Raw genomic sequence first — 19754 nt, 5'->3', positions numbered from 1 at the left:
AGGTCTAGGGAGTTTTCTTCTGTCTGTAAAAGGAAATCATTCATAAAACAACATTAGGGAGACCCCCTTGGTAGACAGATTTCCAACACCGTCAATAGTTGGTGCTAGAAGGAGGGCAAGATGACAAGTTGTGTCCATTGAGTGTGTTTTGAATCTCGTATCTTAAATGGCTCATCCCCAAATCATACTTGCAAGGTGTTTCACTAATAAATCTAATGGTAAACTTTCAATCCTCGACGAGTCTCTTTATAACTTGTCTCAAATGAAATTCGATGATGAGGGTGAACTATCCATAGCTAAGCACATATCTAATTTTGAAGATGGTGCTCTTATACTTTTCTTCTTCACCCTTGAAGGTTGAGTTAACCAATGGCGTCATACGTTACCATATTCTTCCATCCACTCATTTGATCAATTCCTCAAGGAGATTCAGTAGGCCTTTGATAGGTATAATTGCTGATATGTTCTTAAAAGGATTAATCAAATAATAATGAAGCCTAATGAATCAATTGAGTATTTTTCTAATCGATTCTTTCACCATTGTTATGAATTTCGTGAAGAAGATACAGATTGTGATTTCTTTAAACACAATTTTGAGCATTTGGTTTATATCTCTTTATATTGTGAGTATGAACCCCTTGATGATTATTCTCTCCCAACCTTTCAAATACATGAGACACTGCTAATTTCAGAGCAGGAACATACTATGCATTTTGTTCCTTGTCCTCATTCGTATTGTTGTGCCTTGTGTTGAACCTATTCAAATCAGACAATATGAAATGAGATTGTTCATCCATCTCTTTAACCTTCATCCACTTTCCATGATTAAGATCCAATGGAAGAAACCTTGGAATGGTTCATATAGCCTAGGGTGAGACTAGTCATTCCATTCCTGAAGATGTTATTGACACTCTTAACCTCAATCATGGATGTAGTTGCCATGACTCTTTGTACCTTGATATGCTTAATTAATCTTCTCCACCAATTAATTCTTTAGGCTCTCTTGATTTTCAAGTTGCTGGTTCAAATTTTGATCAAGTGCAAGGTGGTCATATTGCATAGGTAGAGGAGAAGAAAGATGAAGATAATTTTGATCTCTTTTGCTTGTTTTAAAACCCTCTATGTCAAGATGTTGTTCCTTCATTCTTAGTTGATTTTGAATCTAGTAATATTGGTTGTCAATCAAATTAAATTAGTTTGATTAATCAATATAAAGTATTTGGAAATCACCATTCTAATGATGATGATTCCATTGAAGAATATGATGATCAATGCCAAGTGCACCTACTGATCTTTCAGTTTCCCAAGAAAATTATGATTTGAAAGATTTAGATCAAGAGTCTTTTTCAGTAAAAGATGTTTTCATGGAAGCTTATGCTTTAATTCCTCATTCCTTGTGGCCTTTTGCTTATATGTATTTCTCTTTTGATCTACCAATTGATAAGAAAAATTCATAATTTTCACAAGGTAGTGGGTCCATCCATGATGAAGAAGTGAGCAATAAAATCATTGAGTGTCCATTCTATCCCTTGTCATTTCCAGTTTTGCATGAACGAAATTCTTCTCTTCAGGTTACTCATGAGATTGAACCAAACGATCCATACTTAGATGTTCCATTAGAAGAATCTTTTGACTTGAGTAACCTAGTTGTTGAAGTTGTAAAATTTTATCAAATCGGTGATAGAGATGGATTCCACCAAGATAATAGTGGTCTTATTGAAATCACTGGTAGTAGCTATCCTCACACCATGGATGATCTGATTGAATGTTCGAAATGTGATTTTACAATCCTTGAAATTTTTGGGACTTGTCAGGAAATTAAGGCACTTGGACTTCAATTGATGATTATGCCAGGATCTCACGACTCTAGTAAGATCCCCTAACTAATTCATATCTAATTTTCCTTGCAAATTTCCTTTTTTTGCATGGTTTCACTGGATGTAAATTCTCTCTTGAAGCATGTTTGGTATTTCAAATATAGTCTTTCTAACTTTCTATTAAGAGTTGTCATTGATGTCAATAAAATGGCTCTAATTTAATATTTATCTCTAACCCTAACCCTAGTCCTAATCCTTTCATGGTCCTAACCTTTTGCCCTAACCCTTTCATTTGAAACCATAACCCTAAGTATATGCATACAAACCCTAACCCTAATCTTAATTCCTTGATAAATCCTTGTCTTAATATATATTAAAAACCCTAGCTATATCAAAATTCACTATCCTTCATGATCCTTATTTCCTAACTTATTCCTCATCAAAATACCAACCTTAAAATTACCCTTTTCCTATTAATAAAAAAGGAAGCTAATCCTATTTTCCTATATTAAAAATACCCTAATCGTCATCATAAGAAATTATATAGTTATACATTATTTACCTTTCATACTTCTTACCTTTCTTACCTTACCTCATACCTTTCACTTTAAATTACCTACCTTATCTATATGACTGAATCATGATAATTATTATTAATCTTACTTATCGGCTTCACTTCTTCACGTCAACTCCTCCATTTGACAGTTATACCTTTTTTATAAAACATATAAATATGGTTTAGGTTCTCTCATTCTCACATTGGAATTCGATCCAGCAAGACAAAGAAGTAGTTCACAACTCGTGAAATTGAAGAACTAAGGATATAGGGGTCGAGTTTTCTATATTTGGTGGCAGTTGAGCCTACTTGTATCAACAAACTCGTGGAGTAGTTTTTTTTGGTTTATAAATTCTTCACTTTGCACACTACTCAAACCAGAGGTATAATAGTCTCAGACTTGTGATGTTAGATCCTACTCAAACCTAGACTCGTGATGGTAAAATTGTGATGCTTTCGGACCTGTGATGCTCTTTGTCTACTCGTGATGCTAAACCTGTGATGCTCTCAAACCTATGATCCTCTTTGTCTACTCGTATATGTTATCCTTTCGGACCTGTGATACTCTCTGTCAACTCGTGATGTTAAACTTGTGATGATGCTATCACAAACAAAGTGATCATATAGCCTACTTTACTAGATGGATCGAAGTACACCATGTAAAGCCAATTTTACCATAGTAAAATTGCTTTCACTATGACAAATTACTTAATAAACCACCTTTGTTAAATATTTATAGTTAAACCAATGAATAATAATTAAATAAATCACCATTTATTTGATTTCCTTCTAGGAATAATTAATTAAACCATTGTTCAATTATTATTCCTTGTCATATTTGACTCAATCATGAAAAATAAACAGACAAATCATTAATTATCTTATTTTTCTCTAAGAATAATTAATTAATCACTAATTAATTATTATTCTTTCTCAAATTTGACTAAATCCCTTAGGAATAATTAAATAAATCCTTATTTATTTATTATTCCTTAACTAATTTATTGAGATGATAGATAAATCATTTATTTATTTATTATTTCTAAATAAAAGTTTAAATACTTTTTCCATCCTAATTAAATATAATAAAAAATTCCAAGTTGTTATTCCAAGAATGGGATCAATGATATTTTATTATTGCTCATTATTCGAGGATAACTCAATATTTTGTTATAAATAGAAGGGTTTTCCATTTATTATTCACTTTTGATTATTTTCATTGTTGCACTCACTGTTGTAAATCTGATTATTTTCATTGGCGCACACCATATTTTTGTTGGGTTTACACATTATAGAGGAGAGAGACTCTACACAAGCTGAAGACGTTTGAGGATAGCCAAGAACCCATCCCATAGAGGGGGACTGGTAACATTTATTTGTTCCCTTCACAGGTGTTATAATAAAACTATTCTTTGTATATCTAGTTTCCATTGGACGATTGGAGTTATTACTCTGTCTATTTACTGTTTAACTATGATTATGGTATAGATCCAAACTTTGGTAGGTTTTGTTTCTATCAGTTGTTGCAGATCTACAATGTTTAACAACCATTTATATTGTTGAGATTGTTTGTCATCCACAATCTTAAGTGGGTTCTTTTCGTACATCTTTGAGAAGACTTAACATAATAAATTTATTTCCCCTCATCGAGACAAAGTCATATTGTTGATCTCCCTTCACCATTTCCGTGTCACATGTGTCTTACGACCATTGCACCACCAAGGCGTTTGTCGCGAAGACTATTAGGCCTTCACCCCTAGTTTCTGCTTGGGCATATTACCCCTCCCCATCGGGTTCGCGTTCATAGCCCTTCGAGTCCCCACACCGACTCTTCTCTTAGTTCAACTGATTCCTCATATGATTCTGAGCCTCCTTCACCGCATATCATCACCATGTTTGGACCCACAGCTGATGCAGGAATCCAACCTGGTGTTGCCTCCAGTTCTATCCCAGTGGTCACATCAAGCGGAACAGTCTAAGGAACCGTTCCGGCTACCGCCATTGCTCCCCTTTATGGTTGGGTTAAGTCTATTGGATTTTAGCCAGTTGATAAATGACCCCATACACCATGATGCTAGTTGGCCTTCTATGCCGACTAAGCTTCCCTCAGACATCCCAAAGTTTGAGGGTAATGTTGGAGAGGATCCTACCAACCATGTTCCATATTTCCACATGTGGTGTTCGTCCAACTCCATTACCGATGACTCCATTCGTCTTTCGTGATTCCAATACACACTCATTGGAGACGCTACAAAATGGTATGTAGACCAACCCACTGCATCTCATTCCATTTTTGCGACGCTTGCTAAAGCATTCCTCTCATATTTCCAGTTACCTCTCCAATATGACATTGGTACAGAGCTATTGACCTCATTCCGTCAGTCCTCCACCACTTGCCTTTCCGACCATGTTCAAGAGTGGCATCGAAGGAGGAGCACATGTTGTGCCCCGCCCTTCGAAGACCATGTCTATCTAGATTGGTTTCTTAGGAGCCTTTTATCACCCATTGGAAAAGATGTCGCATCCCATTTTCCTCAGACCGAGGAAGAAGCTCTCTAAACCACTCTGAGATATGACCTGATTTATGCACAATCTGGTTATGTCTATACCGTCATTCCAGACCTCCCTCATCCTGGAAGTTTCAATGCACCGGGAACATCTCACGCCGTCGATGGTATCGTTGGAACCCTTTCACATCCTTTACCATATACTCAACAGAGTTATGGCTATCTACAGGGGGGCACCAGTTCCTCCAACACTTATGCCCCTCCTGCTAGCAACATGTTTTCAGGACCCCAACCTATCTACCAAACTGTTGCTCCTCCTTATGCACAACCTAATGCTCCAGGCCCTCAAGCATTAGCGCCTCAGCCTCCCATGTATCCTCAGCCCCAGCAGCCACCACCCCCTCAAGGTTAGGTATTTGCAAAGCAGAGTGTGACCAATCCTCAAAATTTGAAGAAAAATAGTAAGGGGAAAGGTAATAAGGGTATCCAGGGTAATCAAGGTAATCAACCCAGTGAACCCCACGGGAACCAGCGTAACACCAAAAACTAGCAACAGGTCATCCAACCCAAACAGAACAAGGCTATTCATATGAACAAGCCTTGTTCATGTTGTGGTGTACATGGACATTATACACATGAGTGTCCCCTCTTACCCCAGATGAGCCAAATGTGGGAAGCTCAAGAAGCTTCTAAAGGTCAAAAATCACCTCAGAATCTTGTGCCATCTCAACTAGCAATGCTCACAAATCCTCTCCCTCAACAAGGATTTGTTGTTGCTCAACCTAACCAGGTCAAGTAACCCATCCCCCCAACCTTCTAGTCCCGGTGACTACCAGATCCTTATGATGAATTCTAATAAGGTTAATCTCTCCAATATCAACTTGCAAACTTGGTCGCGTCAATATGACAAGCCATTGAACTCATCTGCCACTGAGTCCAAAACCAAAGCATCTGTTGAGCCTCTTACGATACCAAATGGTCTGTTACAGATCCATAAACCTAAAGTTGAGGCCATTCCAAAGATCCCAAAGGGACCTTTACGCTGTAATGCGGCTTCTAACCAAGTTGCCCATACATATAGTATAGTACATGACTTGGCGCAATCACCTGCTAGCATGTCAACGTTGGAAGTCCTCCAGTCATGCCCATCTCAAAAGAAATCTCGACTAACTGCCTTGGGTGCAGTAGATACTTTTGACGATTGTATGATTGTCTTCCTTGTTGATACATCAGAACATCCCCCATTGCCTTCATCTGTTGCTTTCTAGATACCAGTTAGAGTTCGTAATGCCATCATCTCCCGATGCATTATTGACGAAGGCACATCCACATGTGTGATATCAGCTGTCGTTTTGAAACAACTCAAGTCACCTGAGTTTTTCCCCTCCACCATCACTTTGCGGGCTTGGGACGAACACTCCTCCCAGCCTCTTGGCATGTACCGCAACTGTCCAGTGACCTTTGCGGGCAAGACTATCCACGTTGACATTGAAGTCATTGATGCCCCTTTGGATTACAACATTCTCTTAGGTCGTAGTTACACATACGCCATGTCAGCCATCACATCTACGGTTTTCCGCAAGATTGGATTCCCCCATGATGGGAAGATCGTTACCATCGATCAGTTGACTTACTATGAGCCGACATTCGTGACCTCCCCCGAGTCCATTATATCATCAATGTCAGATAAGCAGTCTTCACCTCCCCTCACCGGTGTTTCACCCAGAGTCTATAAAGATTCCTCATTGTTGGGTGCTTTCCCTGGTCCTCCCCCTCCCATCTCAGAGCCTAACTTTATGAGTATTTGCATGTTACAAGCGTCATGAGTTTCCCTTAAATAGTCTGGTACATCCAATCAATAGTCATCTCCTTGGCACCCTGTTGAGTCATGGAAAAGGTATGCATTTACTATTAATCTCATCATCATTTTCCTTTATTCTTATCTTTTCTATATCTTAATGCATTAATATATTAAGGAATTATGTTAAGAAACGAAGGAATTATCTGGAGTTACGACTTAGCTAATTATTACCCTTCTTTATGTAGGAAAACAACAGAAGGGACAAATGTTGTTCCCTAATGAAGGAACAAAAAAAATCGGCAAGCTAAGGAAGGAATGCGACGGTTGTAGATAAGGCAAAAACAAATCAGAAGAATTAGTGCGAGAAAGGAAAGGATGTCTAAAGTTGGAAATCTATTGCGAATCCCTCAGGATCTCTCACATTTATCATTTATCTTTTACCCTTTCCTATTATAAAAGGAGATGTTTTGTAAGAAGGAGAGGGAGGAATCTCTGTTATTATTGAAATTGTAACTTTAATTACAGACTCTCGCTGTCGAGAAGAACACGAATATATTGTAATGCTCATGCAGTTTGATGATTAATATATAAGTGAAGTTGTTGTTCCCTCGCGTATATGAAGTAACTTAGCAGTGTTCGCTGGCAGCTAAGGGCCTGACTTCTGGTGGATTTAAGTGTTTTCTTTGTGTCATACATTTCCAATTCTCGCAAGTGTGATTGTTTGATCGTATTCTTGCTTTCTGTGATTTTATCTCCTTCGCTATTTATTGTTTTCCGGTGTTGACAGAATATCTTTGCTTTATATAACTTACAGTGTTGTTGTTGTTTCAGTTTACTTTTATTTCAGATTGAGTTACTTAGATAAATATCCCACTTGATGTAATCAACTATAAGAGTATTAACTATCACTATTAGACTCTCAGATTGATATCATTGTTGTTTAGATTATTTACTAAAGAGTGAGTTTGATTTAGATTAAATCAGTTAAAGAGAGATGAGTTATCATTATTGTACTCTCAACTGATGCTGTTGTTACTTGAATTGGTGAAAGATTTGATTTCGTTAGAGGATTGAGTTTTCTTTAATTGCAATTGGAATTTACTAGATGCATCCATTTACTCTTGTATTTAAAGATCTATACTGCAATTTAGGAAACATTACTCTCTGAATTAAATAGCAGCCACATACTGTGTACACTCTTGAAATAAGAAGACTTGCCCGGATTGATAATTAATGTGAGGATAATTAGGAGTTTTAAAAGGCACCTTTTATCACTCAACATTTTGGCGTCGTTGCTGGGGAGAGTGTAGCCATTTACAAAGAGTGATGTACATCTGATAATTGTTGTTGAAGAAGAATTGGGTATTGAAAATGGAAGGTAAGAACCTATGTAACGAGCAAGTAAAGTGCTTGCTCCTTCACCCGCTTTTTAGCACAATTACAGAAAACTAAGGTAGGTGTTTGATGCTTATCTGTTGAGAGAGAACTGGGTATTAAAAATGAAAGGTAAGAACCTGCGTATGGAGCACATAAAATGCATGCTTCCCCACTCACCTTCCAGTAGAATTGTTAGGAACTTAGGGTAGAGATAAACATTTGAATTGTTTGCATGAATGACTAAGAAGAAAAAACCCGAAAACAATCCAATTCCACTACACAAACCTGAAAAATCTAAGGATTCAGTGACCCTTGGACGATCAACTTTCATAGATGACATCTTAAAGAAAGCCGAATCTCAGCCATTAGTAGGTCCCAGAAACATTGCTTCCAGACAACCTACTGTCTCCCTTCAGGCCACAGGCTCACCATCTGTAGCCTACGCTGAGGTCCACAGCAAAACGGTAGGGACTGAGCAGAGTTTTCAAGAAATTGAAAATTCACGCCCAATTTCCTCACAAGAAGGGAATTCTTGTAATATTCGTGAAGGAGGAGGAGAAACAGGGGAAACAGAGGAGCCAAGATCCCCTTAGGTAGTAATTCAACAAGGGACACCCAGTATCCCAGATCGAGGGAGTGTTGTTAAGATCATTCCCACCCCTTCTAATCACCCTAGGAATAACTCTCTAGAGATCCCGGAAGGGTACTGGCATATATTTGATCAAATGGCCAACAACCCACAAGCACCCCAAACCTCTACATTGTAGTATCCCATCGTTGACACAGCTGTCAACACACCCATGAAAGTTATCCCTCTCCAAAATATTCCCACCTTTCATGGACTCACATCAGAGGATCCAGATGCATTTCTATTTGAATTTGATGTATTATGTTGGGGTTATGATTATACCACCGACCCCCAGAAACTAAAGTTGTTTCCCTCTACATTAAAAGGAGCAGCCCTGCATTGGTTTATGGGACTAGGTGGGGGCACAATAAATGATTGGGATCAAATGAAAAATGCTTTCCTTAAAAAATATCAGGACTATTGCAGATCTAGGGAATTGAAAGATGAAATATTCCAAATGGTAGCAAGACCTAGTGAAACATTGGAAGAATATGTAGAACGTTTTCAATATAACCTCCAATGGTCTCCCTATGCAACTCTGCCTTTGCCTGATAATGTGTTAAAAACTACATTGATTAAAGGAATGAAAGAACAATGGATAGAGACATTAAATATTATGGGTAAAGGTGATATATATCAAGAATATTATGCTGATATTATTAAATTGTGTATCAGGTGCTCAAGAGGCAATACGAGATTGAAACCAGCAGAACGCGATGTGACCACCAGGGATAGCAAAATCTTTGGCGAAAGCATCACTCGTGTAGAAATTGACAACCTGCTAGAGGATTTCAAAACAGATATCTTGGGAACTTTGACAATGCAATTAGACATCATGCAAGCCAAGTAGAAGCAAGCTGAAGCAGAACAAAACTTGGTGATATTTTGCCCTAGATGCAGGAAGAAGCATAGTCACAAAGAATGCCCACTGGATATGGTACAAACCTATGCCATATGTACTAAAGATCATGCCACAGAAAGCTGCCCATCACTCCCAGGGTTAAAAGCAGTCTATAAGGAGGCAGAGGAAGAAACAGAACCAGTCTACCTGCTAAATCAGCGTCGCCAATGGCAACCACGACAAATAGGTATGCCTACTGACCCATCTCCTTTCTTTCAGCCCTCGCAATATAATTCACAACAATACCCAGGAGCTATGTGGCAGAACTAGCCACCTTTTTCCAATTGGTCACAGCAACCATTCTCTATGCCACCTTGGCCCAACCAATCAAATCAAAATAACAATTGGCCAAATTCCTCTTACTTCCCACCATTCTGGCAGAATAATGCATATCAATCTCAATGGCCACCCTCCACCTCACAAAACCAGAGTTGGCAGTCAAGCTGGCAAAGACCTACAAACCAGCCAGCAGGAACAATCCCCCTACCTCAACCTACACTGCCAGCACCCTACACATTGCAACAAAACCCTCAGACCAATCTACAACCACAGCTCCCAGCCCAGCCCAACCCGAACCCCAATAATAGACCAGTCCAATCTATGCAAATTATTGAAGGACCAGAGCCAGAAACAGAGTTGAGGGAGTGTAATGAGCTTAAATTAAGGTCTGGACAGATAATAGAATCAGAGGGGGATAAAAATATACAAATTGAAGATCTGTTACCTGTAGAACAAGCACCACAAGTGGAGAACATGGTTAAACAGAAAACTCATGATCAAACTATCACCTCTTCTCCACCATTCCCAGAAAGATTAATCATACCCCACCCAATCGAATATCCCGATTTTGATCTTCTGGGAGAATTAAAAAATTTGTGTGTAAAAATACCTCTCCTCCAGGCTATTCAGGACATTCCAATTTATGCAAAAACTATTAAGGAATTGTGTATGAAAAAGCTGAAGAGGAAAATAAAAACAACCCCAACTGTCCATGTAGTTGGTACTTTGTCTGATTTATTATCAGGCAGAGAAACACCGGTAAAATATGAGGACCCAAGAAACCCTATAGTCACGGTACAGATAAATGGATGATCCTTCCCCAATGCATTAGTTGACCTAGGAGCAGTAATCAATATTCTCACAACAACAACCTATCAAAAGCTTGGAATTACATCCTTGGACCTAACCATGACCTTGTTGGAACTGGCTGACCGATCAGTAGTCAAACCAGAAGGCACATTACAGGATGTAATGGTGTCTGTAGATTCCTGGGAATACCCAGCAAATTTTTTGATCATCAATCCTAGAAACCGGCTAGACGGACATCCCCTAATTCTAGGATGACCTTGGCTAGCAATCGCAGATGCTTACATAAGCTGTCGAACAGGCAGCATGACTATAGCAAGAGGAAGTAATGTGAAGAATTTAGCCTTATATCCTCTAGCTCAGCCAAGTTTAACAATAATAAAAACTAGAAAACAACCTGTATCATATCTAACTAAAAACATTAGATCACCACTAACTATAGAAGATGCTCTCAAATTCAAGGATCAAACAGAAGATGACATCATTAACACTTACATTAACCAACCAAATGCCGTATCCCATCCAAAATGTCACATGATTGAAGCAACCATGGATAACGAAATTGAAGAAGATCCCTTAAAAGATATTAATGACCAGTCAATACCAACAACTTCTGTTTATAATAGCAAAACCATAGAAATAGAGCCAGGGAAAACCTTAAATATCAACAAAAACCTGACTGATGACCAGGAGCAAAAGCTTGTTCAACTTCTGAGAAAATATAAAGAGGCTTTTGCATGGGATTACCCAAACATGAAAGGGATTGATCCCCAATTATGCATGCACCACATCTATACAAAGAAAGATGCCAGGCCCATTTGACAACCTCAACAGAGGTTAAACCCTCACCTTAAAGATATTGTTAAAGATGAACTACACAAACTGTTAAATGTAAATTTCATCTATCTAATATCTGATAGCAAATGGGTCTCTCCATTAGTAGTGGTGCCTAAAAAGAATGGAAAGTGGCATATATGTGTTGACTATAGAGAGCTTAATAAAGCAACCCAAAAAGGCAATTTTCCCCTTCCATTCATTGACCAAGTCTTGGACACATTAGCAGGAAAAAAATTCTTTTCTTTCCTAGACGGCTTCAGCGGCTACAATCAAATTCAAATTTCCCCTGAAGACTAAGATAAGACTACCTTTACCTGCCCTTAGGAGACATTTGCTTACAGGGTCTTACCTTTTGGATTGTGCAGTGCACCTACCACATTCCAGAGGGCTATACTCAGCATTTTTTCAAATCTAATAAACGAAGGGCTCGAGGTGTACATGGATGACTTTACACCCTATGGAGACGACTTCGAGCCGGCATTACAAATGCTAGAGAAAGTTCTGCAAAGATGCATTGCTACCAGGCTCTATTTAAGCCATGAAAAATGCCACATGATGATGACCGAGGGCCTCATCCTAGGCCACTACATCTCAACAGTTGGAATCTAGGTAGAACCAGCAAAAATTTAGATAATTCTTTTAATACCTACCCCCTCCACACAAACTGAGGTACGCAGTTTCTTGGGATTTTCTGGATATTATAGGAGATTTATAAAGAATTTCTCTCAAATTGCTGCACCATTATATGCATTAACAGGAAATATCGATTTCATGTGGACTGAAAAATGTGACACTGCTTTTGAAGATTTAAAACGGCTTGTATCAACAACTCTAGTATTACGGGGCCCAAACTGGGATTTGCCATTTCAGATCTCATCTGATGCATCAGATACGACCATTGGAGCAGTTCTCAGCCAGGAGGAAGATAAGAAGCCATATGCAATATACTACATCAGTAAGAATCTATCTCCGGCTGAGTTGAATTACACTGTGACCGAAAAGGAATTTTTGGCTATAATCTATGCTATTAATAAATTCAGACATTATATAACAGGATACCCTGTGGTTTTGTATACTGATCACTCTGCTATTAAATATCTAGCTAATAAACCTGTTACAAATGGAAGAGTGACAAGATGGTTGATCCTTTTGCAGGAATTAGACATAACAATCAAAGATTGACCAGGAAAGGAAAATCCAGTGGCAGACTTCCTTTCACGTATGCCAAAGAAAGACGACTTGGCAGCAGTAAAAGACTAGTTCCCTGATGAACACTTATTCATTGTCACCGTGAAAACACCATGGTATGCGGATGTCGCAAACTACCTAGCAGTGGGAAAATTACCCATGCACCTAACGTCCAGTGAAAGAAAACAAATAGTACAACGTAGCACTCGGTTCTCCTGGATCAGAGGATATTTATTTCATACAGGAGCTGATATGCATATTCAAAGATGTGTCAGGGAAGACGAAATATTCGACATCCTGAAAGCTTGCCACGATAGGCCTTGCGATGGACATTTTGCAGACAGTAAGACTGGTCACAAAGTCTTACAGATGGGCTATTATTGGCCCACCATTTTTAAGGACACCAGGAAGTTTGTCTAGGCATGCGACAGTTGCCAAAGAATGGGACGCCCTTGGCAGTCTGATGAGATGCCCCTGCATCACATCCGCAGTTAGTCATTGAACCTTTTGAACGATGGACGTTAGATTTCATTGGTCCAATAAACCCATCATCTAATCAAAAGACATACATACTAGTCGCAACAGAATATGTGACTAAATGGGTGGAGGCAGAAGCATTACCAAGGGAAACGGAGGACTCAGTAATCCACTTTCTTTTCCAATTTTTCATGCGATATGGCTTGCCTAGAGAAATAATCACGGATGGAGGGCCACAATTTATAGGCCATAATATTGCTGCGACATTAAAAAATCATCATATCATGCACAGAATCACAACTCCATACCAACCGCAGGCAAATGGCTAGATAGAAAGTACCAATAAAGTAATCGAGGAAATACTCACAAAGACAGTCGCATCACATAGACGTGACTAGGCTACCCGATTGCCAGAAGCCATGTGGGCATACCGCACAACATGGAGAAATACCACAGGATAATCCCCATATCATCTTTTGTTTGGCAAAGAACCTATCTTCCCAATTGAATTTGAAATTCAGAAATTGAGGATAGCTCAGGAAGTAGGCTTGGACTTAAATGAAGCACAAATTAATAGGCTACATCAAATCAATGAATTGGATGAAATCCGACTATCAGCTCTTCAGCATACTGCACTGATCCAAAAACAAAGAGAAATGGCATGATGCCCTTATCAAGAAGAAGATCTTCCACGAAGGTGATTGGGCACTTCTGTATGATTCTAGGTTCCAGGATTTCCTGGGAAAACTCCAAACCAAATGGTTAGGCCCCTATGAGATACAAGAGGTGCATGATAATGGCACCCTCACATTAGCCACCATTGATGGGTCTGGCTACTCTTTTAAAGTGAATGGACATCGAGTACGACTCTATCACAAACCGCTTACCAGGGAGTCCTTTTGCCAACAGTTACGGGAAGATTCCACTATACAAATTCTTGTTGAGGAGGGCAACCCGTCCATAGCATCGGTCCAGTGAAGAATTTATTTGTTTTTGAAATTTGTACATAAAATTTCCTTTCTATTTGATTGAATTTGCTTGTATAAATTGTATATAAGTTGTTTTTTCTATTGTTGTTCCCTCTAAGGAACAGTTGTTGTTCCCTCTAAATAACAGCAATGTTCGTGTGGATTTTCTTTGTGTTGTTCCCTCTAAGGAATAGCCATTGTTCCCTCTAAGGAACAACAATTTTGTGTGTAAATTTTCTTGTTGTTCCCTCTAAGGAACAGCCGTTGTTCCCTCTAAAGAACAGTTGTTGTTCCCTCTAAGGAACAGCCGTTGTTCCCTCTAAGGAATAGCAATTTTGTGTGTAAATTTTCTCGCTATTCCCTTTAAGGAACAGCCGCTATTCCCTCTAGGGAACAGCCGCTATTCCCTCTAGGGAACAGCCGCTATTCCCTCTAAGGAACAGTCACTGTTCCATTTAAGAAACAACAATTTTGCGTGCAATTTTTTTTCTTTTCTTGCTGATCCCTTAAAGGAACAGTTATTGTTCCCTCTAAGGAACAGTCGATCTTCCCTCTAAGGAAGAACAATTTCGAGTGAAATATTCTATTTTTTTCTCTTTTTGGTGTTCCATTTAAGGAACAGCTGTTGTTCCCTCTAAGGAATAGCTGATGTTCCCTCTAAGGAATAGCAATTTCGTGTGCAACTTTTTTCCCTGTTGTTCCCTCTAAGGAACAGTTGTTGTTCCCTCTAAGGAACAACAATTTCACGTCCAGTTTTTTTCTTTTTTCTTACTGTTCCTTACAAGGAACAGTTGTTGTTCCCTTTAAGGAACAACTGCTATTCCCTCTAAGGAACAGCCGCTGTTTCCTCTAAGGAACAGTTGCCGCTCCCTCTAAGGAACAATTGTTGTTCCCTGTAAGGAACAACAATTTTTGTGTGTATTTTCTTCGTTGTTCCCCGCAGAGAACAACAATTTTTTTGGGTGTGTATTTCCCTTGCTGTTCCCTACAGGGAACAACTGCTATTCCCTCTAAGGAACAACAATTTTCGTATGTATTTTCTTTGTTGTTCCCTACAGGGAACAGTTGTTGTTCCCTCTAAGGAACAACACCCTTTTTGTGTGTTTTTCCTTGTTGTTCCCTATAAGGAACAACACTTTTTGTGTGAGGTTTTCTTTTGTTGTTTCCTTTAGGAAATAGCATTTTGTGAATATTTGTTCAAAGAACACCCTTTCTTTCCTTTGCTCACTCTTTATGATCCTCTATAAAGCACAAGTGTACAAATATATATGTAAGGATACAAATCTGAATTTTACTGGAACAAGCAAATATATATTATCATCTTTGACAAGATCGCCTTGTATTGATCGAAAAAGAAAGGACACAACCATCTATATCACTTCACTATCCTCATTTCCATTATAAATCGAATTGATTGATTATTTGTACCATGCTGGTTCTTCCCTAACCCCTATAATTCTCTCTGTTCATTATCATCAAATAAGGTTAAGGGCATATATTTTTTTTCTATTGATATGTTCAGACTTCTTCCGCCATCCCTACTCCTAAGGAGTGTTGAGCCACCCTCTATATATAAATAGGAAGTGTTGTTAAAAAATAAATAAATAAATAAAATAAAATAATAATATACATATGTTTACTAACAATTCTATGATTTTTACAGATGGAGGATAGGGGGTCTCATCATGAGCCAGCCTACCATGATCATAAGGAAGCAGCGAAGTGGCATTCCCACTATGGCCACCACACCAGGGATATGATCCAATGGATGCATCAAGAAAAAAGTCCTTGGAACAGGAGGTCTCATTACGAGCCGGCCTGCCCACCTTTCACTCCTTCCTAGTGAATGGCAATGTGTTCATCTGGTTACCAAGCCAGCACATTGGTCTCTACTCTGATATCATAATGCACTTCCCCAATTATACATAGAGGATCATGGTTCCAAAGGATGAAAAAGCAACTCTGTCGAGGCTATAGATGCCTGCGAGAAGTAAAGGAAGTTGAATTAATGGGTATTATAGGGAAACCAAGAAAGATAATCAACTCTAATGGCATGACAAATATTCTGAAGAAAGAAAAATAGGGTATAATTGCACAATTATGCTCACTAGAGGTTCAAACATAGAAATCATCCATTTCTCCAAATCTCCAAAAAGCCTTGTACAATCCTAAGGTATTTGAGACTCCCAAAGGCCTTCCACCTATTCATGATCATGATCATGATATTCATTTGATTCCAGGAAGTGTTACTCCAAACGTCATACCTTACAGATATCCTTATGCCCAAAAAAAGTGAAATTGGATGTTGGTTGCAGAAAAGCTAGAGGCAGATATATTTCAACTTGGTCAAAGTTCTTTCTCTACTCTAGTGGTATTGGTTCACAATAAGGTTGGATCATAGCGTATGTGTCTGGACTATAGGGAGATAAATAAGCTCACTATTAAAGATAAATTTCCCATTCCTGTCATTGATGAATTGTTGGATAAATTACATGGAGCAATTTACTTCACCAAGATGGATCTTCATTTAGGATATCATCAAACTAGAATGAAGGCTAAAGACATTCTGAAAATAGCATTCAGAACTCATGAGGGTCATTATGAATTTTTGGTCATGACTTTTGGCCTTACTAATGCACCTTCCACATTTCAAGGTTTAATGAATTCCATTTTCAAACCCTTCCTCAGAAGATTTGTGTTAGTATCTTTTGATGATATACTAATCTACAACAAGTCTTGGGAGGATCATGTTCAACATGTTGATAGGATTCTCAAACTATTGGAGGGGAAACAATTATATACAAAAATCTCCAAATGTTTCTTTGGAGTAAAGGAGGTGGAATATTTGGGTCATATTGTATCTCATGAGGGTGTTAAGGAAGACCCTAACAAAATTACAACCATTAAGGAATGGAAAATCCCCACAACCATAAAACATCTTGGAGGATTGCTCGGGTTGAGAAGATATTATTGTAATTTTGTTAATAATTATGGGAGAATAGAAGCACCTCTAACAACATTACTAAAGAAAGATGCATTTTCTTGGACTCCATAAGATACTAATGCCTTTGAACATCTTAAAGAGGCAATGTGCCAAGCACCGGTCTTAGCTACACCAGACTTCACAAAAGCCTTTATTATGGAATGTGATGCCTCTAGAAATGGAATTGGCATTGTTTTAATGCAAGAAGGAAGACACAATGTTTTGAAATTCATCCAATCAAAGGAAATTATTTACACAAACCTATTTATGAGAAGGAAATGTTGGAAATACTATATGCACTAAAGCAATAGAGACCTTACCTAATGGGAAGACACTTCAAGGTAAAAACAGATCATGATAGACTTAAATACCTTTTGGAAAAAATATTATCTTCAAAAGAGCAACAAAAATTGGTCAAAAATATGTTGGGTTGTGACTTTGAAATCATCTACAAAAAAGGGAAGAAAAACGTTGTTGCAGATTCACTCTCAAGAAAGGATGAGGATGTGGAAGCATTTCTTTGTGGCATTTCTTTATCAAATCTGATTAGATAAGTGGAGCATGGGATGAATGGAAGAATGCGGAAGAGGTGTGGACACTCATTCAAAAGTTGCATCAATATCCCAATACTCGAGAAAAATATTATTTTGGAATTGCACACCTCCCCCTTAGGAGGGCACTAAGGATTTTTAAAAACTTACCACAGTGTCAAGAAGAATTTTTTTTGGGATGGCCTTAAATCTTATATTCAGAAAATTTTGGCAGAATGTTTGGTTTTCCAACAAAATAAAGTTGAGACAATTAAGACCCCGAGTCTATTACAACCTTTAGCCATTATAAGTCAGTGCTGGGAGGAGGTCTCAATGGATTTTATCATAGGTTTACCCAAGTCTAAAGGAGAGAGTGTCATCATGGTGGTAGTTCATATACTTACCAAGTATGCACACTTTTGTGCATTATCTTATTCTTTTAAAGTCAATACAACTGTTGTTGCATTTATGGAAACAATTAAAAAGCTACATGGAAACCCAAAGATTATTGTAAGTGAATGAGGTCCCATTTTCACTGGAAATTTTTGGAGAGAATTATTTTCTTGTCTTTGTACTCAATTAGCTCATAGCTCATCTTATCATCCTCAATCTAACGGGAAAACTGAGATAGTGAACAATTGTTTGGAAGGATATATTTGTTTCTTTGTATCTGATAAACAAACAAGATGGGTCAAGTAGTTACCTCTAGTTGAATGGTGGCATAACACTTCCTTCCATATTACAGTAAAAATGACCCCATTCATGGCACTTTATGGATATCATCCACCATCCATCACATCATCTTTAAAAGAAAATTCTAAGGCGCAAGCAGTGGAAGATCACATCAAGCAACAACAACAAATGATCCAACTCTTAAAGTACAACCTCATTTGGGAGAAAAATCGAATGAAACAACAAGCAGATCAACATCGCAGTGAAAGAAGTTTTGATGTAGGAAACTATGTATTTTTATAGCTACAACCATATAAAAATGTCCCTCAAGCAAGCTAAGAAGTATAATATATTATCACCCAAGTATTATGGTCCTTACAAGGTGTTGCAAAATATCGGTACTATGGAATATAAATTGGATTTGCCTGCATCTTCTCAAGTACACCCAGTTTTCCATGCTTCATGCTTAAAAAAAGGTTATCGATGACAAGCAACCAGTTCAAACAGTGTTTTCAGAACTTGACGAAGAAGAAAAAATCATATTTCAGCTTGAAGCAGACATTGAAACAAGAACCCTAAAGCTACAGAATTGATTAATTTCATAGCATCTCATTAAGTGGAAGAACTAACCCCCTAGAGATTCCACATGGGAGGATGAGAATTTTATATAGAAGCATCTGGAACTACTCAAGCATTGAGGACATCACTTTTTTGAAGGAGAGGGGCATGTTAGGTCCCTATAATACTAGTGTACCCCCTTATTGTTATTTTTAGTGTAGCCCCCTATTGTTAGTGTTGTGCCCCATAGAAGCTAACTATTATTATTGTTGTGCCCTTACAATATTATTGTTATGCAATCTCTGATTATATTGTTACCCCTTAGACTCCTATATATACCAAGGAGGTCTTATCATTTGTATCATTGAATAACTTTTCATTTATGTAATGTCTATGAGGTTTCCCCCTCGAAGACGATAATTTTTAATTTGTTGACCTATATTTTCTTCTATTTTGTGAGTTGTTTGCATAGCATATCGCTGACACCAGTCATCTCCAGCTATCGAAGTCTGTCATAGCTAAACACACTTTCAATTCGAAGAATTTGGTCTGCTTTAAACAAACCAAAATTCTCACCTTTGTTCCATTTTGCAACTCTATAATCATTAGAGATGCCCTAGAAATTGAGAAGCGCCAGGAAAACTTTAATCGAGGATATGGCTATAAATTAAGCCATTCTTGGCAACTAGTTATCCAATATTTGATTCATTAGTTTAATTATCTTTAGTTAAAAAAATTATCATATATTTAATTTATGCATATTTGTACTTTATAATTCAATAAAAATAAAAATAAATAAAAATCAATCTTAAATGTTTGGCTTTCACACATTGTTGAATTGGTTACTTAAGTTCTCTCTCATTAAATA

The sequence above is a fragment of the Pinus tabuliformis genome, chromosome J, assembly GCF_031772625.1.
Source record: "Pinus tabuliformis cultivar Carrire ecotype Pingquan chromosome J, CPIR1, whole genome shotgun sequence".
NCBI lineage: Eukaryota > Viridiplantae > Streptophyta > Pinopsida > Pinales > Pinaceae > Pinus > Pinus tabuliformis.
The sequence above is the reverse complement of the archived record's forward strand: the minus strand, read 5'-3'. Positions refer to the sequence as shown.